Raw genomic sequence first — 23122 nt, forward strand, 5'->3', positions numbered from 1 at the left:
AGTAAAACAGAAAAAGTAGATTTGTTCTCTAATTTGTGAAATGTGAATAGTCTGTTTTATTTGCTTGGGGTTTTGCCTAATGTATTCCCCAACTGAAGGACCTGATTTCTTCAAAATATTCTGGACATAAAGAGTTCAGTCTCCATACTGAGTATGAAGGCAGGATTTAAGCCTCATTAGCAAGAAAATTGACTGACTCATAATGTGGAAATATTTCTTATTCTTTCCCCTTGATTCATTATCACTTGCTGCTTTAGCTGTGCTAAGGACTGATATTCATAGTACAAATGACCATCAGTCTATGAAGTTCTAACTCATACCAACCTTACATAACATTTATTTACCAATAAAGCATAGAGGTCTGACAGTCTCACTGTAATCAAACATGTCAAGTACTTGGGTCAGGGTTAGTGTCACAGGAACATGCAATATATCTGTCATACCAAGAGAGGTTAAATTATATTGGTTCACCACTTCAATCAATCTGTTTTTATTTTGGAGTTCCTGTTGTGGAGCAGTGGGAACAAATCCGACTAGCAACCATGAAGTTTCAGGTTTGATCCCTGGCCTCGCTCAGTGGGTTAATTCCACACCCTAAAGATGTGGCATTGCCATGAGCTGTGGTGTAGGTGGCAGACACAACTTGGACCCTGCATTGCTGGGGCTGTGGTATAGGCCAGTTGCTGTAGCTCCGATTCAACCGCTAGCTTAGGAACCTCCATGACATAGGTGTGACCCTAAAAAGCCAAAAAAAAAAAATTCTATTTTTATTTTAAATGTTTGATCTTCACATTGCTGTTAGAACCACTCATTAATTAAGGGTCCAATACAATTTACCACTTTTATGACCTCTTTTTGTTAATTTTTCTAGGTTTTGTGTGTGTGTGTGTGTGTATGTGTGTGTGTTTTGTCTTTTTAGGCCCTCACCTGCAGCATATGGAAGTTCTCAGGCTAGGGGTCCAATCAGAGCTACAGCTACAGCAACACCAGATCTGAGCTGCGTCTGTGAGCTACACCACACCTCATGGATCCTTGACCCACTGAGCAAGGCCATGGATCAAACCTGCATCCTCATGAATACTAGTCAGGTTCATTACCACTGAGCCACAATGGGAACTCCTATTATCTCTTTTTAAAGCTGCTACAAAGTCAACAATTCAGGATGGAACACATGTAGATTTACCAAATAATAAGTAATAGGCCATGTAGAAATGAGCATAAGAATGGAGTTCTCCTACCCAGGCATCTAAATTTAAAGTCCTTGGAAAAAGTGTTGGTAAGAAAGAAATGGGTTGGTGGAAGAAGAGGAGTTTCTGAGGAATGAGGGTAATTGCAAATACTTTAAAGTACTACACAGAAACACATTATTCAGACATTCATAGTTTGCAATATCTCTGAAGGCAGAAAAGCCAAGGTTTTATTTATCATTATTTAGCCAACATCTAGCATGGTATCTCATATATAGCATAAATCTAAAAATAATGTATTTCATGGCTTTGAGTGTTTATAAAACTAAACCTACAACTCTATAGTGTGAACTCCACACCCTACAAACATTGCATTGGGTCTGAGTTTGTTTTGTTTTCCTCTCAAAACCTCCAATTCCATTTTTCATATGTGTAATCTCTTTTCCTCTCATAAGCTCTAAAATGCCAACATCACTACTCTGAATAATTATTATTCATTCAAACTACAGGTATTTATTAAGTCTTCTCTGAGTACTAAGCACTGTGTTAGATGCTGACTAGAGAATTGTAAACAAGTGGAACACAACCCTGTTCTCCTGGAGCTCATGGTCCATCAAACAGTCAAATTCAGTAAAATAGAATTACTGCCATAATAGAGAATGTAGTAGGTGCATCCTAGATAGGAATGTCCTAGAAAAGATTATAGTGGGTCAGGAAAAGCTTCAAGGATGAAGTGGTTTAAATTGAGAAGTGAAAAAGAAATTGGAATAGGTCAAATTGAGATTTGCAGAATGAATGCTCCAGGAAGAAGGCACTACAAATAAGAGAAATATCTCAGTTGAGTGAAACTTTGGCTTCATTGAGAAAATAGGAAGAAATGCCTTTCTCAAGCAAACTCTTAGGGAGAGACTGGGACAAGATATTTCACTGGGTATGGAAGGAGAGGTTAAAGAAAGGGATAGGTTGTTAAAGGTCAGTAAGTTTCTGCATCTGTTTGTTTATCCTACTGCCTAAATTATTTGCAAATCAATTTCATCTCCTTTGAATTGTTCCATGTTTTTGTCTTACCACCATATCTGTAATTGATTTCCTTCTATATTCTTTAAAGAAATGACTTGATCAGATAAATCTGAAAAGTTTTTTCTATGTCTAGTAAACCTCAAAATATTCTGTATTTTTTGTTCACACGTTATAACCTTCATTGATAAAGATATCAAACTGTAGATGGAAGCCAGAGAAAACTCAGAAAGAAATGACCTGATGTTTCAGGATACAGTTGGAAATAACACATATATCTTCCTGGTAATCAGAATCTAAATCTAGTTGAGATATTTTGTAGTCTGCATTGATTGTACTTTGAATTTGAGAGCTAAACGGTAGAATAAGTGAATTAGTAGCAAATTAAGTACTCCTGGTCTCAGAATCCTAAAAAGAAAACACATAGAACAAATTGTACATGAAACAAATTTCTTCTTTGACTAGAGTCTCTGTGCACTTCATATGTTGCCTACTGTAACAAATAGGATGTACCTTAGCTGCAAGTAACAGAAAGCTTAATTCAAAGTAAGTTTAATTTAAAAATTCATGTTAAATATTAAGAAAGACTGAGATATTCCAATATACCTTTATAAGTGATTATTTGAAAAGTTCCAAAAAAATTACCTGAAACCTTAGACATTCTGTTTTTTTTTCTCTCTGCCATCCTAGCAGATGGCAGTCTTATCTCTTTTCCAACTACCTTATTATTACATGATTGGTGCTGCACTTTCTACATCACAGAAAAATATAATAAATGTCCAGTGGGGGAAAATATGCTGTCTATTCCAGTTTAATCATGCGAATAATAAAAGAAACCTTCTCAAGAAGCCTCAAAGCTGACATTCCTTTACATCTAATTGAATAGTATTGTATAACATCCTAAATTAATCATGTATATGAAGTCTGGGATTTCCATGATCAGTTTTCATTAAAGCACATTTACCCCTAAGTTGTTTTTCTTGTTTGTTTGGTTTTTGGGTTTTGGTGGTTTTTTGTGTTTTTTTGTGTGTTGTTTTGTTTTTGCTTTTTAGGGCCACACCTGTGACATATGGAAGTTCCCAGGCTAGGCTGGAATCCCAGGCTAGGCTGAATCAGAGCTACAGCTGCTGGCCTATACCACAGCTACAGCAACGTGGGATCTGAGCCGTGTTTGTGACCTACACCACAGCTCACAGCAATACCTGATCCTTAACCCACTGAGCAAGGCAGGGATTAAACGCAGATTCTGATTTTGTTAATAAGGAAGAAGGGAAGAAATACCTCTGGAAGTAGAAGTCAAGTACTGTCTCCGATATGACTGGTGAAATAAGGAACAACAAAATTGTAACTCCTATTATGTTATTATTTACATCATGACTTTTTTCATTTCATTAATATTTTGACATACTATGGAAACATCTCAGAAAATAATTAGGTATTATCTATCAACATTACTAGTTTTGATCTTTGGATTTAATTGTCATTAATAGAAGTAGTTTCCAAATAACTGTAGTGAAAAAGAATAATACTCAATAAGAGGATTTGTTTACAAGTACACATTTAGAATTACATAATAAGGGAAGAAAATATTTAATCTAAAGTCTGATTGTGAGAATAAAGGACAATTGTTAAAGTACCAAGCACAAAATCTAGCATGTGGCACATAGACAAAATGAGAGGCAGATGAATTTGCTATAAATGGTGTAAAGTGGGCACCTGATTTTGTTATTCTAAAAGTGTTCTTAATACTAACCTACTTTAGAATGTATGCAGTTGTGGCTCAGTACGTTAAGAACCGGACAATAGTGTCTTAAGAACCTGACGTGTCTGTGAGGATGTGGGTTTAATCCCTGTCCTCAATCAGTGGGTTAAGGATCCAGATCACGTGTTGCTGCAAGATGCGGTCATAGATGTGACCTGGATCCATCTTTTCCATGGCTGTGGCATAGACCCACAGCTGCAGCTCTGATTCAACCTCTAGCCTGGGAACTTCCATATGCCTCAGGTGCAGCTGTAAAAAGGAAAAACAATAAAGAATGTCAAATAAATATAGCTTAAATCTCTCTAAATTTTCTTGAAAATCTAAAGAAAAAAAGCAATTTAGTCATTAATGTTTTATAGTTCTGAGTGTACAAATGTTTCACTTCCTTAGATAAGATTATTCGTAAGTATTAGTTATTTTTGATGCTGTTGTAAATGGCACTGTCTTTTTAATTTCCTTTTTTTTGGTAGTTTATTGTTAGTATGTAGAAATGGAACTGATTCTTGTATGTTGAATTTTTTTATCCTGTGACTTTACTGAGTCAGTTTATTCTAACATTTTTTGTCAAATTCTTAGAGTCTTCTCTAAAAAAATCATGCAATTTTCAGATAGATAATTTTTCTTCTTCCCTTTTGATTTAGCTGCCTTTTACTTCTTTTTCTTTACTAATTGCTCTGAGTAGGACTTTAGTACTATGTTGGGTAGAAGTGGTGAAAATGACTATCCTTGCCTTGTTTCTGCTCTAAGGAAAAACTTTCAGTTTTTTACCAGTCAGTGCAATGTGATCTGTCAGCTTTTCATATATCGCCTTTATTGTGTTGAGGTAAATTCCTTTTATGTCAGATGCTTCTCAGATGGGACTGGGAGACACATATTAACTTTGTGTTCAACATCATTGTTTGACAGATAATTTGATTCTAGTGAAAGTAACAGCTGGTTTTCTTACTTAGAAGAAGGTAACAGCTGTCATATCATTGGAATCAATAATTTCCATAGAGGGCAGCTATGGTGCCAAACTAAAATTTTATGAATTTGGTGAAGACGGTGCATTTGTTTTCCTTAGTCTTTCAAATGAACAGTACATGAAATCTAGTCTCATATTGATTTTGTTGCATAGATAGCCATAATCCACACGCATGTGGCAAAAAGCCCAGGGTCAAACAGTTAAAAAATATTCATTTCTCTAATTAATACTAAACCATTTCTTCCATTTAAATAAACTATTTAATCCACCATTTAACTATGTTTTCCTCAGGGTTTTCTGGCTGTTTATGTTATTTATAATGATTCAACTGTGCTATAAACTTTTCTAATGGAGTTCAATGGAGTTGTGAGTGAATATCTAATAATGACCATTTATCAACTATGCCTGTATGAACTCATTGTGGTAATCGAAACACCAGTGGGCTGTCTTTCACCATGACCTCCTGTGGTTAACATCATTATGGAATGCCTGCTTTTACACAGCCATTGAGGAAACAAATTAAGTTGAGTTTTCTTTTTCAATTACTAAAGCAATCTAGATTGACATAAACTACTATTTTTGTAAAACTACAGCCTGAAAATATGGTAAGATTCAATATTAAAAACCCTACTACTAAGTCTTCTCTCTATAACCTCTAATCACTATAACCACAATTTTTAGGCATCTCTGAAAAGAGAATAACCAGAGCTTCAGTAGTTCTGCTTTAAGACTTTGTCACAGAATTTCTCATTTCAGTTAAGAATTCTGTGGTTCACTTATAAGCAGAAAATAGAGGAAGTAAATATAATGTTTCTTAGAAATAAAAAATTACATTTAACTTAAAAAAGTATCAATAGCAATAAACTTCAAGAGAAATATTCTGAACTTTAATACTCATTTAAACCAGTCTAAAGTCAAAAGCCAAGAACAGTGGTTCCAGGGTATGGTCAGCAACCAGTAACATTAATAAATAAGAAAACTTCATGTTGTTACCAGCAATCTGTGCTGGTACACAAATAGATCTCCTATTAGCAATTCTTGTGACCTTGAGGAAAACAAGGTAGTGATTACAAAAACAGTTGCAATGTGAAATTGAATGTCTTGTATTCCACTGTACTATGGATTGAAAACCTTGGTGAAATTGTTTTCTGCTACTCAGTTAAAACTCCTATCAGTAAAATGAAAATGATAATAGAACAGTGTAATTGTCACAGGACTCAAATGTGATCATACATAAAGAGCTTAGAACAGTATCTGTAGCACAGAGTACATACTAAAAAAATGTGTTTCAGTCAGTATGTTGTGATAACAATTATGTTCCAAATCTTTGTATCAGCTCTTATTGCCAAGTAAAATAACAAAAACAAAACAAAAAAGTCAATAGCTCAAAACTAATATGTCTCCTGAGCACTTCTTCTGTAGAGATAACTCTTCTCAGAGGAGATCATTCCTGCATCTGTGGTCAGCTGGGGGCTGTCTGCTGGTAACCTTGATGCTTATGGCTGTATGCTCACACATCCCTGTGGTCTTAGTTGGGATGGTTCAGCTCTGCTCCTCAAGGTCTCTGCTCATCCATCACCAAGTTAGCCCCTGCTTGTTCACATGACAGCTATAAGATCTCTAAAAGTGACAGAGAAAACATGGACGGCCTCTTAAGGGCCAGGTTCAGATCAGGAATGACATCACCGCCACCACAATTTATTGCCCAAAGCAAGTCACAAGAAGGCTGAGATTCGAGGAATGGAAAAACAGACTTCACACTTGATGGGAGGATCTAGAAAAGCTCATTCATAAGGGGCAGACACACATGAAATGCTGAGTCGTGTCAGTATTTTTGCAGTCTACTGCAAGTTTATTATTCATTCATTTGACATGGCCATTGTTTTCAGCTGGCACCTCTGCTCACAATGAAACTCACTCTTGGGCCCAAGCTAACAGAGAAACCTGGATCATGTGCTGTTGGAGAAGAAGGATTTTACCCTGACTATAAATGCACTATTCCAGGAGTGACACACATCACTTGCACTTACAAGTGATTACCCACAACTAGTAACAGGACTAGCTCTGTAAGTTATGGTGCTCAATACAAAATTAAAAAGTGATATCTCTTATAACACTTTAAAGATGTCTTTAAAGATGGCAACAGCAGAAAATTAAATCCATCATGGGACTGTTCTAAACAGGGACCTATGAGACTGCACAGTCACATGCCCACAAAGCTGCCCTGAATAGTTTGCAAGCCTCTATCCAACAATAAATAGAAGGTGAAAAGTAACCATCAGCTCTGGAGACACAGAATGTAAAACATTTGAAGAACAGCACCAAAGATCCTTACAATTTTTTTAGTTGGTATTTTTAGAGTAAGTCACTTAAAGTAAGGTTGGTTTTGCTTCCCCGCCACAACTTTTTCAGCAAGCCCTTTCCTGTGATATCTCTATTACTCCAAGAAGCCTAGTTCCATTATCTTTGCCTGAGTTGCACAGAATCCCTCAATAAAACATGCTACTCAAGCCTGACTTTCTGAATTGAGTATAGATTTTCATGCTACCAAGTTATAATTTACTAAGTTCATCTATTAAAAAAAATCTTAATAACTTTTTTCTCACCAAGCTGTTAATACTAATAATGATTCCAAGTATTCAGCATTAAATGTATAAGTTCATAATTATGTTAATGAGAAATACTATCTTAATATGCTGGAATAAATCTCAAATAATGGACATTTGAGCATAATTAACTTGCAGGACAGTTTTTCTAAACATGAGAATTTCTGATGTCTTCTTAAATCACACTGGATAGAAGCAATGCCAGCCTATGTAGAAAGAAAGATGTACACTTGGTATTCCATCTGTCTCCCCAACTATCAAATTCCCTTTTCGTTTGTGTGGAGCTATAATTATTAATTAAGATGAAAAGCATGTGCAATAGATAGTTAGGACCATCTGAAAGCAAAAATGAGCCAGTACCAACCATCTAATTTTGTGCTCTGTTACTAGAAGGTCATATGTACAGATAATGACACAATGAGAAGTGAGCATTCTATCATCTTGGGTCCCTGAGTTACTGCAGAAAACAATACTCCCACCAGCCTACATTATTCATGTAGTATGTGAGAAAAACACCTTTCATTGTATTAAACCACAGATATGAGTATTAAGGCATTATAGCCCAACCTCTTCTAACATACATGATCGGTCTGGTCATTCTTTTTTCATCTGTCAAAGGTTTTATTGTAGCAGAGTCATGCCACTCACATTCAAGCATAACAACATTGAGCATAGAACAAAGTAAAATCCTAAACTTTCATAGTTTGAAAAGAGCATAAGTAATGCTAAGTATGCCATAAAATTCCCTCGTTTTAATATTTAATCTAAACCACTATTGAAGCTGCATCCTCATATAAAGAAAAATAATATGCTAGGAGTTTTAAATGTAGAATACTGTTGATCATGTTTCTTGATGTATAAAATATAAAAAATGTATAGTTAGCATTGTCAAAATGTGGTAATGTTAACTATGTATAACTTGTTGAACTTTGTGATTAAAAGAAAGGAAATGGTCTCTTGAGTTACCACTGACATATTTTGTTTTTGTCAAGAAGACATATGAGAAAGTAGGGCATATAAGATAGCTGCAAAGTCTTACCCATTTGTCTCATTGAGAATCGAGGCTATTTTCCCTCTCCTAGAAACTGAGTTTTTTCCTGTGGATTATTTTCATCAACACAGAGTAGCAGAAATGGCACTGTGTAACTTCTGAAAATGGACTTGAAGAGTTCAGAAGCTTTCGCCATTCATTTTAGGAAGCCTTCTTCTTGGAATTCAGCAGACATGCAGTGAGAACTCCCCAGGTGGAGTCTCTCTGGAGGAGAACCAAACCACATTTGGTTGACAACTCAAACCGAAAGCTGAATGCCAAGTCAGCATCACCTGCCAGCCTTGAGAGCAGGCCTCATGGGAAATCTTCCCCTCCATAGAGCTTGTGGTTGGCTGTGGTCCAGGGTAACACTACAAAGAGGAGAAGACACACTCAGCTGAGACCAGGCAGCCTACAGATTAATGAGAGACAAGAAATGGCTATTGATATTATAGTTTTAAGTCATCACATCTCCTATAGTAAATTTTAGTTCAATTAGCTAAAGAAATTTAACTGATATAAATATTAAAATAAGTTAATCTGAAAATAAATTAAATGATTTTAATGAATAAATAAAAGGAAGAGTTTAGGTTTTCAGATACATTGACTGTATTCAGTAGACATACCCATAACAAAATACACATCCTTTTAAAGTACAAATGAGGCAGTTTCTGCTATGGCACAGTGAGTTAAAAATCCTACATTGCCGCAGCTGTTACTCAGATTTGATCCCTGGACCAGGAACTTCCGTTTACCAGAGGTGCAGCCAAAAAAAGTAAAAATAGCATATTTATCAAGATACACTATATTCTTAGCAAAAAAGCTAAATCTCAACAAATTTAAAATAACAAATTATACACATTACAATTTCTGCCAATGGACTCAAACTAGAATTCGATAACAGGTTATCTGAAATATTCCCAGATAATTTGGAAATTAAAAATGTATTCGCATCATCTAAATAACTCATGGGTAAAAGGTTAAAACAGGAAAAGAATTATTAAATATTTGACCTAAAGAGAAAATAAACCCACAAAATAATGAAATTTGTCGGATGTAGATAAGTAGTGCTTACAGAGGAATTTATAACAAAGAAGGAATAGAAAATTGATTCAAGGCCTTGAATCAAAGGTTTAAGATACCAGACTAGAAACAGGAAAAAAATGAAAAGAATATTAAGAATAACTTTATTCCCATAAATTCTACTACTTAATTAACAAGTATCTTGAAAGACAGAAATTACTACAGTTCACTGAGGAATATATCACCTTATAGACCTATAGACCTATAACTCTTATTTAAACTTCTCAAATTTACATATAAAAACCATTGCACAGTGACAGTTCCAGGTCTTGAAGACTTCACTGAGAAATTTTTTTCCCTTTTCTTTTTTTTTTTTTTTTTTTTTTAAGGGCTGCACCCATGACATATGGAAGTTCCCAGAGTTCTCAGGCTAGGTGTTGAATCAGAGCTACAGATGCCGGCCTACAGACCTACCTGTAGGAAACCACAGCCACAGCAATGCAGGATCTGAGCTGTGTCTGCAACCTACACCACCACTCACAGCAACGCTGGATCCTTTAACTCACTGAGCAAGGCCAGGGATCAAACCCGCATCCTCATGGATCCTAGTAAGGTTCGTTAACCATTGAGCCATGAAGGGAGCTCCCTTTACTGGCAAATTCTGTCAAACACTGAAGGAATAAGTATTATAAATTCTTAGAAAACTCATATAAAAAAATACAAAAGGAAAAAGAATTTCCCATCTTGTTTTGAAAGGCCAAATGACCCTGACACCAAAATCATACACAAAGAATTACAAGAAAATAAAACTGCAGAATAATATCCCTAATGAACATAGATGTAATGATGCCCAACCAAATATTAGAAAATAAAATACAACAATTTATAAAATGGATAGTTTATCATGTTCATGTAGTTATTATAGATATGCAAAGGTAGTTCAATTAAAAAAGCAGTCAATTTCATTTACATCTTAATAGGGGAGAATTATGAGATCCATGGTTCTCTTAGTTTTAGACCAGTAGGTACATGAGACCAGTCTTTTCATGGAAAGGCTGGAGTACAAGCGACCAAGTGCAAGTACAGAGCACATTCAAGCTTCTGTTCACATCTGAATTGCAAATAACCCATGGTCAATGCAAATTCCTTGGCCAGACTCAATGTCGGTGAGATGGAAATGTGCACTCCACTCACATGGGGATAGGGGGAAGTGTAAATATTTACTGAGCAATAATTCAAATTACATAACTTAATGAATACCCCCCTTTATAAAGCCATCACTTAGGCAGATATTACAGTATTATATGTCATAAAAGAAGAATCTATATCCAGCAGTATAATAGATAAGAGGGAGAAGGTTTTGCTATAGACAAATAACCTTCCTTTTTGTGCTGAACCATACTCACATTTTCAGTAAAAATTAATAGGCACAGAATAGGTGCTCAACAAATTCTTTATATGTAGATCAGTTTGAAGAACACTAATTTAAAGTCATATAGACTTTTTTTATAATCCTCTTCTGCTACTTACTAACCCAAATGAAGCTGAGCTAGTTGTATTTTTATTCTGAACCTCAGTTTCCCCATTTAGGAAGTAGTTCTAAATTTTTTTTTATTTTCGTTGTGAGGATTGATTATTGTAATATATGCAGGCCCACTACCATGTCTAGAAGGTAATATATAGTCCCATAAATAGTACCTAATATGAATTAACAAAATGAAGTATGTAATTCATGTGAGGAAATAGTGGTTAGGTCTTCATACTAAATGAAAATGAAGTATTAAGGCAATTAACCTGATAACTTTTCTTTAAAATCCAAAATTATTTAAGTAATTCTCTGCACCAAGGATATTGAGGGTAAGTCTAGTGATAGGGTCTTAATTTTTTTATACTTATATTTATCTACAGCTGACTTTCTTTTCACTGGAATACCTGTTCTCAGGAAACAAACACACATATTGGAGCTATTCATCTTGGAACTTAGAGAGCTGAAGGCAATATTCATTAACCATCACAAGTCCTTTCCATTCCAATGTGAGACTATTACCTTTTAATAGAAAAAAAAATAGGCTACTTTTATTATCTTGAGTTGTTATACTTAATTTGGCTTCCATTTCTCTTAATAGTTGATGCTTGTAATATTTTTTGTTGGTTTTTCCCCCTTTTGCTTTCAATATAGGCCGTACCCTTTTTTTTTTTTTTTTGACTGTATGCATGTGTGGCATATGGAAGTTCCCCAGCCACGGAACAAATCTGAGCTGCCCCCGTGATCTCCACCACAGCTGTGGCAACACTGAATCCCTAACCCCTTGTGCTAGGCCTAGAATTGAACCTGTACCTCTGCAGAGACCCAAGCCAATGCAATCAGATCCTTAACCCACTGTACCATAGCAGGACATCAGGCCATAGTCATATTGTATTTACTCCTGTTATCATTTGTAAGGAAAATATCTTAGTTTTAGTTTCTACCAGAGACTATTTTAAAACATGTATTTCACAAATGTATTTAATAAATATATATATATTAATATGTATATTGATGAAACTCTTACAAGAAAAAAATTATTTTCATTAAAGGCCAGTGAAAAGAATTAAACCGTTTTGCTATATGATACAATAGAGAGATGTCATGGGATATACTACACTGACTTTTAGCTTCCCTGACTTTTAAACTCTCATATATGAGTTTATTTAATTTACATAACTATTGATTTTTATTCCTAGAAGATAATCCCACCATCGCACCATTTAGGAAAATCATAAACACATATCATAAAAAATCTCTACCATCTGTCTTTTATTCTTCTGTAATGCTGGTGAAAATGTGAGTGTTTTCAATCGCAATTGAAAGCCATTGGGTACTCTCAACGAAAGTTCAACCAATGAATAATTCTATCTGTCTAGAAAAAGATAAATGTTATATATATATATATATATATGTGTATATATGTATATATATACACATATATATATATATAAAAGCCCATCAGACAATAAACAGGAAAAGTTGGACTCAGTATCAGGCTCAGGGATTTTAGGATGTGAACTGATGAGCCATGCTTGAGTTGCAATTGTGGAATAAACACTTTAAGAATACTAATATTGGGTGTTCCCACTGTGGCTCAGTGGGTTAAGGACCTGAGGTTGTCTCTCTGAGGATATGGGTTTGATCTCTGGCCACATTCCGTGGGTTAAGGATGCAACATTGCCACAAGCTGAAGTGTATGTTGCAGCTGTGGTTCAGATCCAGTGTGGTTGTGGCTGTAGTGTAGGCCCCAGCTGCAGCTCCATTTCTACCCTTAATCTGGGAATTTCCATATGCCACAGGTGCAGCCATAAAAGGAAAAAAGAAGAATATTAATACTGGATATTCAAAAGAATGATATAACCCCATACATATTATAAACAGATATTGTACACTCCACATGTTAAACATCACAATATTTCTCTTAAATTGTTTCTTCACTTTGTTTTTCACTTACCTGGATCTTTCATGATCATTTTGTTTTGCTTCTCTTATTTATTTGACAGAAAAGATAATAGAAGATAAAAATAGGTAAATATTTTTGTATTATTATAGTAACGAAATAATGACCTACTCTTTTTTTTTTTCCTTTTAGGGGACGCACCTGTGGCATGTGGAGGTTCCCAGGCTAGGGGTCTTTTTAGAGCTATCGCTGCTGGCTTACACCACAGCCATAGCAACACAGGATCCGAGCCACACCTGCAAACTACACCATAGCTCATGGAAATGCCAGATCTTCAACTCACTGAGCAAGGCCATGATTCCTAGTCACATTCTTTTCGACTGCACAACAGGAACTCCATGACCTACTCTTTAAAAGCCTATTTATTGACATTTTATTTATAGACTAGAAAAGAAAAGTGATCTGGATAAAACAGAAATAGTATTTTTTTAAATTTTATTTTCCCACTGTACAGCAAGGGGATCTAGAATTGGATTAGATGGCCCTAGTTTGCATAGCTATTTCCATTTCTGAATTTCTGGAATCTATCATAATCACTCCACCGAGTGATTAATAAAATCTCTAGGTCTGCAGCTGACACTAAAGGCAGGACAGTTTAACTTAGCAGTTGATGAAAGCAAAATATCTTATTAATGATTTTTGCCTGTATAAGAAAATGCCAGGAAGCGTTCCCATTGTGGCTCAGTGGGTTAAGGACCCAACATTCTCTGTGAGGATAGAGATTCAATCCCTGGCCTCTCTCAGTGGGTTAGGGATCTGTTGTGGCCACAAGATGTGGTGTAGGTCACAGATGTGGCTCAGATCCAGTATTTCAGTGGCTGTGGTATAAGCTGGCAGTTGCACCTACACCTGATTGAACCCCTGGCCCAAGAACTTCCATATATTGGAAGCATGGCCATAAAAAGAAAAAAAAAAAAAAAAAAAGGAAAGAAAGAAAATGCCAGAAGAAATGAACACACTTATTTCTCTAGGATTACATATTCAACCATAATTTTGAAAAACCTTTGGGAGTTATTAATAATTGTTTGTTTTTAAAATATAAGAGAGTATTGATTGTGCTCAAAATGGTCAGGTAAATTCCCTCATTTTTTATGGTGTTATTCCTATAAAGCCCAACTTCTTTTAAGCCCTGAGCTAATAGGTTAATACTAGTTTGCGTGACTGGTATATTCCAAAGTTAGACTGAGTCCATCTTTAGAAAACATGTCTCACTGGCTTCTTTATGCACTTTATTATTATATTTCTTATGAGCATTGGTTAAAAGAAATTTGAAGAGGTTTGCCACATTGCCACCAACTACGTTATTTTGCCTAATTTTAATTTTTAAATTTTTTATAACTTGAGAAGAAAATATGAATTATAATTAAAACATTGTAATTTTATCAAATCCATATTATTTTAGCATTAATAAAAAAACAGGGAGTTCCCATTGTGGCTCAGCAGAAACGAACCTGACTAGTATCCATGAGGAGTGGGTTTCATCCTTGACCTCACTCATTGGGTTAAGGATCTGGTGTTGTTGTGAGCTGCAGTGTAGGTTGCAGATAGGGCTCAAAACTGGCATTGCTATGGCTGTGGTGTAGGTCAGCAGTTGTAGCTGTGATTGGACGCCTAGCCTGGGAACTTCCATATGCTGCAGGTGTGATCCTAAAAAAAAACAAAAAACAAAAAACAAAAAAACAGATGTTGAGGTTTTCACAATAATATTTTAATTTTATGATTGCACAATTTTTTGATAATATTCAAGTGGATTTATGTAGTGCTGTATTACATCAATACATGAACTAGAACATGCAGATGAATTACTATTTCTATACAAAAGCTTATACTTTCTTTGATATATGCAGATTTATAGATATTCACATTTAAAAATAACCATTTAATATGCATATTTTGAGGATATTTAACTTATGCTTGTATTCATTGGTTATAATTACTTTATAGAATTTTTTGTGATTTTAGTGTGCAAAAATCTGCATTTAGGAAGTCAACTATTGATGTATGAAAGGATCAAAAAGAAACTTGCAAAAAATCTGATAGAAAAATAAAAGAAATGCCAAGGTGCTCCCAAACTGCTCTCATAAAAATTCATTTTTCTTCATTGTACAGCCTGCTTTATTAAAAAAGATGTGGAAATTTCTGCCTTAAATAAATCATAAATATTACATCCCTTGTCACACAAATCAAGTGAATAGGTACCCTATCCACCTAGTTCCTGCACTAGGATATCAATAGTCAGTCATTTTCTTCTATGGCATATTTATTACAGGACTGCTACATTTTTTGTGGCTAATGTATGCTCTGTTAGTAATTTTGCCCTACACAGTACAGGTAATGTCACAGCTTGGGTGACGGTAGAAAGTCATATGGTGGAGAGATGAGACTATCTTGCAACTATGTTAAACAGATCACCACTCCAGACAAGGCTGGGTTGTCATGTTCTGCAGCCAGTGCTGGTCTTGCTTAGGGTCTAGGCTGTGCAGTTTCCCCACTGCTGGTAGAAAGACTCCCAATGGCTTGGCCAGAAATACATAATCCATCACCCTCAAACCACTGTCAAGGAAAGAACACTAGGATGTAACAAGATTACTGGGTCATGCTTTCAGTTTTGCTGTGGATCTAGTCAGGCAGGTGTTTAGATATTTTAGATGGCAAATTTCTTTAGAGCAGGGCACCATTGACATTTTGAGCTAGATTCCTCCCTGCTGTTGGGGGCTGTCCTATGCATTATGTGATAATTAGCAGCATTCCTGGCCTTACCCTGTTGCCAGTTGTATTACTCCTCCTAGTTGTGACAATTCAAATGCCTGTAGATACTGCCAAATGCCCTTGCAGTGGGAGAGCGGGAGCAGTGGTGGTGGCAGAAATTGTCCTGGGTTGAGAACTGCTGCTTTAGTGTAGGGGATATGGCATAAATATCTTTACATGAATTCAGATCATCTTCCCAATAGCATCACATTAGGAATCAACAAAGCTTACATTTAATGTGAATCTATTATGTGCCAGAAACTGAATGAAGTGTCTACTCTTATAGTAATGTATCTATTCTTCTCAACACTTAAGATAGGGATTATAGATTTGAAAAATAGAAATACTGAGATATTAATTGCTTTCCTAGGATCCAAAGTTAAATGGTTGTGTCATCATGAAACACGAAATTTAAAAAAAAACAATTTTATGACTGTTGTAGGTACAGCAGTATCTCACAAAGTGTCTGCATCAGACTGGACGTAAATCTACAAACGAGGTGTAAGGCATCTGTGTGTTAGTGTTAGTCCTCTAGAACTGAGTCTGGGTCAGAGTTCAGCGTTTAGAGGAAAATCATATACAGTATAACGTTTATTTTATTCTAAAGAACACAAGAATAAAACCATAGGAATTATCAAGATTATTATTTTAAAACACATTTGATTCTCATATTCTTAAAAATTATGAAATAACTCCATGAGGCACAACTGCTATAAGCATAGTGTTCCAGAATGTGTACTTCTTTTCACCAAGATGCTTAGCCAAGTGTTGCCACAGGAAGGGAAGTTGCTTTGCCATTAGAGTTAGAATGGAGCCTGGCAATGCACTCTTTCTTATCGGCACCTTCTATTTCTTAGATTCTGTTTTTAATCTTAGTTATTCCACCATAACCAAGATAATAATAATTATCCATATCTAAATATGTAATAATAATAATAAAATAATAATACATAAAAATAATAGTTCTCTATATCCTTCTGATGGGTATGTGGACATAAACTTTAGAAACATTGCATGACTGAGAACTTTTGATCTTGCTCTTATTTTTAAAATTATATTTCATATTACCTGTCATTCATTATTTTTTAAAACCTCTAAATAAAATACCCACAGAAATATCTTATTTTAATGTAATAAAAGTAATTATGTTAAAATAATGCTACACTTAGTTATGAAATACTAAAGAAAATTCTGATAAAAAAGAACTTTGGATATATACCTGGAATTACTGTTATTGTTTAACATATTTTAAAAATTTAAACAAAAGCAATGTGATAGCTAAGAGATACAAAGTTATGAATAACCTATGAAAAATTCTCACACATTTTAAGAAAGAAAAATAAACAATTCAATAGGGTATGGTAATTCATAGGAAAGCAGATCCAAATGGCCAAATGTACAGGGAAACATACTCGAATAAACTAAATCATCATAGACCTTTTTACCTATTTAATTAGCAAAAATGAAAAGGCAGAAATGTGGGGGAAGTATGTTTTTACTCATTGTTGATGGAAACATCACATTTACAGCTTTTTTGGAACACAATTTGAGTATTAATATGAAAATATTTATATTTGGCTGCATAAGAGAAAATCTAACATATCAGTGGAGGAACAAAATAGAAGTTTCCATCTCACATACAATAAGCCTAGAAATACATAGTCTGGTTAGGACCCTACATGGTCATCAGGGTCTGGTCCGAGGCTGCTGTCTTTGGCCCACTGTTTCCATCTCAAGACTCTCAAACAATGCTTGAATTCCAGCCATCACATTTACACTTCAGTTAGTGTATGAAAGAAAGGCATTTAAGGATGCCATTAATTGCTTCCATTTAAGGATTTTTTGGAGTTCCCTGATTGTGCAGGGGGTTATGGATCCAGCATTCACTGCAGTGGCTATGGTCACTGTTGTTCTGTGCATTTGATCCCTGGCCTAGGGAACCTCTACATGCTATGGCCATGACCAAAAGTGTTTAAAAGTTTGTTTTCTAGAAATTGTGCTTATAAGTCACATAGCCACTTTTAGCTACAAGAAATAAATATGCTCACTTGATAGTTAAGGGCTATATTGCTATGGAAGAAGGTGAAATGGTATTAAGAGCTGATAAGCCATGTACCCTTTGATAGGGCAAAAAAAAAAAAAAGTAATAGCATGCAAAGATAGGGTATTTGTTGTAGCATTGTTTAGAGTGGAGGAAAATAGGAAACTCATTAACTGCCCCTTAACGGGGGACTTAAATAACTTGGGGTACATTTATATCATGTAATACTATATAGTCAGTGAAGTGTATGAATTAAAGGTATACACATACCTTAGAAGTATTTCTACAGAGTATGAGAAAAGCTGAGACTTGAACACCTGATCTTAGCCACTGTAATTTTGGGGTGATGATCAAATGCATCAATGACTCCAAAGGCATTTTGAAACCTGTAGAATGCCAAGAAATTCAAGAAATATTTATGCAACACCCATAGTATAAAATTACAGGTAATCAGTTAACACATTCAACAGATGCTCTAACTTCCTTAGTGTGTCCCCTGTACTCCCCAGACTAGCAGTTTAACCATTGCATTTTCTAGGCTCTCTTAGATCTGCAGTTCTGAATGTGATTTAGGTTCACCAGTCAGAAGCATTGCTAGGAAGCTAGAGTTCAGGCATGAACTAAAAGGGAAGAGAAGCAGAGCACAAAGTGCTATTTTCCTGGCATGGATCATGTGGACTAAGCACTAACCTGGAGCAAGCATCTGACTTCGGTTACTTCCCCACCAGGCAGCACCTTCCTTGTCTCAGGAGCAGCAGCCTTCCTGACCAGGTCTGCAGTATGACCTAAGAAAGAGTTTCTGCATGCTTAGCCTGAAGTCTGTTTGATCAGCCAGCCTAATCATTTTTATGTCATTCAGTACTCTAATAAATCCTTTCCTGGTTAATCAGCAAGAGTAGATTTTGTTCTTGTAAAGTGAACCCTTTCTGATGGTAGTTTTGCTATTGTAATCTGAGATCAGAAAATATTTCTGTGCTCCTCTGATAGTCCTTAAAATATGAAATATGACCGTACAGATATATCTTTAAGATGTATAATTTTGCTAAAGTGACTGAATCAGATTAAGGCATGACATATCAAAAAATTATGCAACAAGTACTTAATCTCTATAAAATGCCACCTTATTTAATTAGTCTAAGTTGTCTTTTCCTCTTGTTCCTTATCTTTTGCAATAAAAACAAGGTTTGTAGTATGTATCACTTCCTCCCTGCCCCTTATTAGTCAAGTACATATTCATTAAAATTTTGTGGATTCTAGCAAAATCTTCATATCCAGAGAGAAAATAAACAGATCCAAAATGCTGCATGACTTACATTCATTTCGCCAACCACCCATGTGGGCCACTGCAGCCTTGCCACAGGAATAATAAAGCATATTATTCACATTTATTAGTATAGGATAGTTATTGAAAAAAATAACTTTCTACCAAAATAGAGACATCCAGCCAACTGAGGACCGGTCCAGCAGTTCAGTGAGAGCTGAAAGAATGTGTTCTGACAGCAAAGTCCTTCCATCAACTGAAGAATTATTAATGTATAAACCCAGCACTTTTGTAACTGATTAAGAGAGTGACGTTGGAAAAATCCTGCCTTCAGCTCGATAAGCATAGCCCACAGCATCTGTGTTCTTTTAGTTGTCACATGCCTATAATTTTCTGCCATGTATCTAATTATCTACACCAGGAGGGAAAGGGATAAGGAAAGAAATCAGGGCTGGGAGAACAAAAAGGAGTTAGCCTGTATGCCATCAACCACTGACAAGTCTGTTTCTCTTACAAACACTGGATTCAAAATCATTGCCAATGAAGGTCATTCACTTTAACTAGAATGAAACACAATAGCAATGTAATTTTCTTAATCTCCCATATGAATTTCCTTCCATGCGTTACATTTCCATCCCTCATTTCTTTTGTCTCATTTCATGTCTTCTATTATAGTGACTTTAATATGCTTACTCCCCAATCTCTTATTGGCCCTGCTTCAAATCACTTACTGTAGGTAATTAGCTTTAGTGTGTCTGAGCCTGTGTTATCTCTGCCTGCTCTGTTCACAGCAGAGTCTTTTATGAGTTCCCTTCTTCACTTAGAATGTAAGAGTCAGGACAGAATCAGTGTATGCTGAGAACTGTGTGGTTTAGTTTGTTTGTAATTTCTAGCAACTAATTGCTCTGCTTTGTTTTCTTGATTAAAAACACAAATCTAGTGGAAGAAACATTGTTTAATTAAAAAATAATGAGTGAAGTCAGTCTAGAGTTAAAGAGAGGAAGGGGCTACCATGTAACTGAATCACTAAGTACAAAATGGAAAGTGAAGCAACCACAAGAATATGCAAAATATAAGAATAAAATATTCTTAAATTTCACAGCAGATTTTACCCAGATTACTGATTTTTGCCTCCAAATAAAACAATAACAGTAATTACTACTAATAATGACAAATAAATAAGGGAACCATTTTATTCACCAGAAGTAATCGAAAAAGATGGATTTACAGCATTTTGCCATAAAACTTGAAAAGTGGTGGTCCAAAAGAAATCAGGTGAAAAATCTGGCACGTTGTACACTGATTCACAATGTCTTCAGGAAATATGCAGGGGACAGAAAGTGTGGTTAGAAGATCCTGGGACTGTTCACTAACATGCACAGATGTAGAACATGGTACAGGGAGGGACAAAGATTGCATCCACAGAAAGTCGGGAAGTCATGAAAGAAACCATCACAATGCAATTTCAGTTGAAGCCAGAAAAAGTGCCAGGAGGCAGCCCCCATCCATCTTGACTCCGGACTGAAAGAGAAGTGAAGGAAGTAGATCATAACTCTGTCTAGACAATTATTCTAAACAATAATTAGGGAGCACAGAAGCTACAAAGCTCTCTAAGGCGGCTGAGTGCTAGAAGAAGGGGTGAAGAAGTACAATGAGAGTCCAAGGTCACTTGGTCACTTGTCCTTCACCCTCCACCCCACACAAATCCTCCTTACTTTCCCCTCTGCTGAATATGGAAGTGGCATTATTTTCTAGGGAGAGACCATCTGATGAGAGAGACTAAACAATTAGAGTTTCGGGCTTCTAAGCTGAATTGTAGGATTGCCATACCATGGGACTAAAATAGACTTCAGACTTGCTGAAGAGAACTATAGTAGATTCTACTTAATACAGGCTCAAAAGAAAAGCTAAAACTTTGGTTCCTCCAACAAAAGCTTGCATGTTCCCTGCTGAATTCTCCCTGCCCCTTGCCCAGACCTCACATATCAGAAAAGTGGACTTGAGGTAAAACTCACCCTCAAATTACAACTCAGAGTGGAGGATGAACAGATTACATATAAGAAGTCACTCACCCTAGTGACCCAGTATGAAACCTTACCATAGCTTCCCGTGACATTTAGAATGAAATCCATCTCCTTAAGCCTGGTTGCTAGCTGAATTGTAGTCTCCCCAATTTTCATGCCAAAGCCCTAACCCCCAGTACTGTAGAATGTCACCGTGTTTTAGAATGGAGATAGGGCCTTTAAAGAAGTAATTAATATCAAATGAGGTCATCAGGGTTGTGCCCTAATACAATATGACTGGTGTCCTTATAAGAAAAAATACTAGGAATGTGTGAGCACAGAGAAGAGGGCTTGTGAGGACACAGTGAAAAGGGGGCTATCTGCATGCCAAGGAGAGAGGCTTCAGGAGAAACCAACATCCTGACCATAGAATTCTAGCCTCCAGAACCATGAGGAAAAATATATTTCTATTGTCATCCAGTCTGTGGTATTTTTTGATGACAGCCGTAGTAGCCTCATACACTGATACTTGAGAAATTACATGATGCCTGACCTGTTTCTCAGCCCTTTTTATTCTCTGTGACCCAGTTCTTCCTTCCTCCTTCTTTCCTTTTCTTTCTTTTCCCCCTTTCTTTCTTTTGACATAAATTTTATTGGAGTAGAGTTGACTCAGAAAGTTGTGTTATTTTCAGGTATACAGCAAAGTAAATCATGTGTGTGTATATATAATGTGTGTTTATATATAATGTTTATATATGTTTCTTTTCACATTCTTTTCTCATATGGGTTATTTCACAGCATTGAGTAGAAGATCCTATTCTATACAGTAGGTCCTTGTTACTTATCTACTTCATATGTAATAGCATGTATATGTCAATCCCAACATCCTATTTTATCCCTCCTGCTCCACATTTCCCCTTTGGTAACCATAAATTTGATTTAAAAATCTTTGAGTATGTTTCTATTTTGTAAGTTCTTTTGTATCATTTTTTTTTTAGATTCTGCATATTAGTGATCTCATATGATATTTGTCTTTGTCTGGCTTACTTCACTTAATATGATGATCTCTGGGTCTATTCATGTTGCTGCAGACGGCATTATTTTATCCTTTTTTATGACTGAGTAATATTCCATTATATATATGTCACATCTTCTTTATCCATACCTCTGTCAGTGGACATTTAGTTTGCTTCCATGTCTTGGCTATTGTAAATACCACTGCTATCAACTTTGGGGTGCATGAATCCTTTTGAATTATGGTTTTCTCCATGTATATGCTCAGGAGTGGTGTTGCTGCATCATATGGTCGTTCAATATTTAGTTTTTTGAGGAACCACCGTACTGTTTTCCATAGTGGTTGTAGCAATGTACATTCCCACCAATGGTGTAGCAAGGTTCCCTTTTCTCTGCACCCTCTCCAGCATTGATTGTAGACTTTTGATGATAGCCATTTTAGCCCTCTTGAGCTTTAATAACTAAAGTATATTCAGTTCCTCAGGATTCATTCTTTTTTCATCCTGCAGTGATGAAACTCTATTCTTTCTCTCACCTTGGGACTTAAACCCAGAGATCTAATCAGAGCTCTAACCATTTGACCTTAAAGAATCTGAAAAATTAACTAGAAGACAGGCTACAGATTTAATTCTCATGATATATCAAGAGTGTTAAGAGACTAGAGCTTTCCTAGAAGCATTGAGAAATCTGGGAAAAGTTTATTTTCCTGTAGACGATAAATGTAAATTTACAAAGGAATCAAATAGGTGCAAAAGGTATTAGCAGATATTTTAAAAATCATCAAAATGAATATTTTAATCTGTAAAACTAAAGTATACATTTTATTTGAAGAAAATTAATGTCAATATGTTCAACTCTAAGATAAGCATTTGGACTTTAATGATAAAATTTTTAAGCCTCCAGGTAGAAAAAAAAGCCACCTACAAAAGGTTAAAGTCAAATTGCCCTCAAACTTCTGTACAGCATTATTAAATGTCC

General features: G+C 35.6%; 2 long non-coding RNA genes across 3 annotated transcripts in view; one reads left to right on the plus strand and one right to left on the minus strand.

Annotated features, from left to right (window-relative positions):
• Positions 1-23122, plus strand: part of LOC146405657 (uncharacterized) — a 191415-nt gene that overhangs the window by 17498 nt on the left and 150795 nt on the right. The gene's annotated exons all lie outside the window — the stretch shown is intronic.
• Positions 6762-19378, minus strand: LOC110259430 (uncharacterized). 2 transcript variants are annotated; one of them, XR_014838433.1, is made up of 5 exons: positions 19180-19361; positions 18557-18651; positions 18137-18252; positions 10064-10260; positions 6762-8937 (listed from the first exon to the last, which is right to left on the minus strand). It is a non-coding gene; the product is annotated as an uncharacterized LOC110259430 (long non-coding RNA). The 2 variants fall into 2 exon arrangements; XR_014838434.1 differs by lacking the exon at positions 10064-10260 and having other exon boundaries at positions 19180-19378.

Source organism: Sus scrofa, chromosome 2 (genome assembly GCF_054392235.1).
Source record: "Sus scrofa isolate SSC_HxYL_T2T_F1_AM1 chromosome 2, Sscrofa_HxYL_maternal_Yorkshire_Landrace_v2.0, whole genome shotgun sequence".
In the NCBI taxonomy this organism is placed as follows: domain Eukaryota; kingdom Metazoa; phylum Chordata; class Mammalia; order Artiodactyla; family Suidae; genus Sus; species Sus scrofa.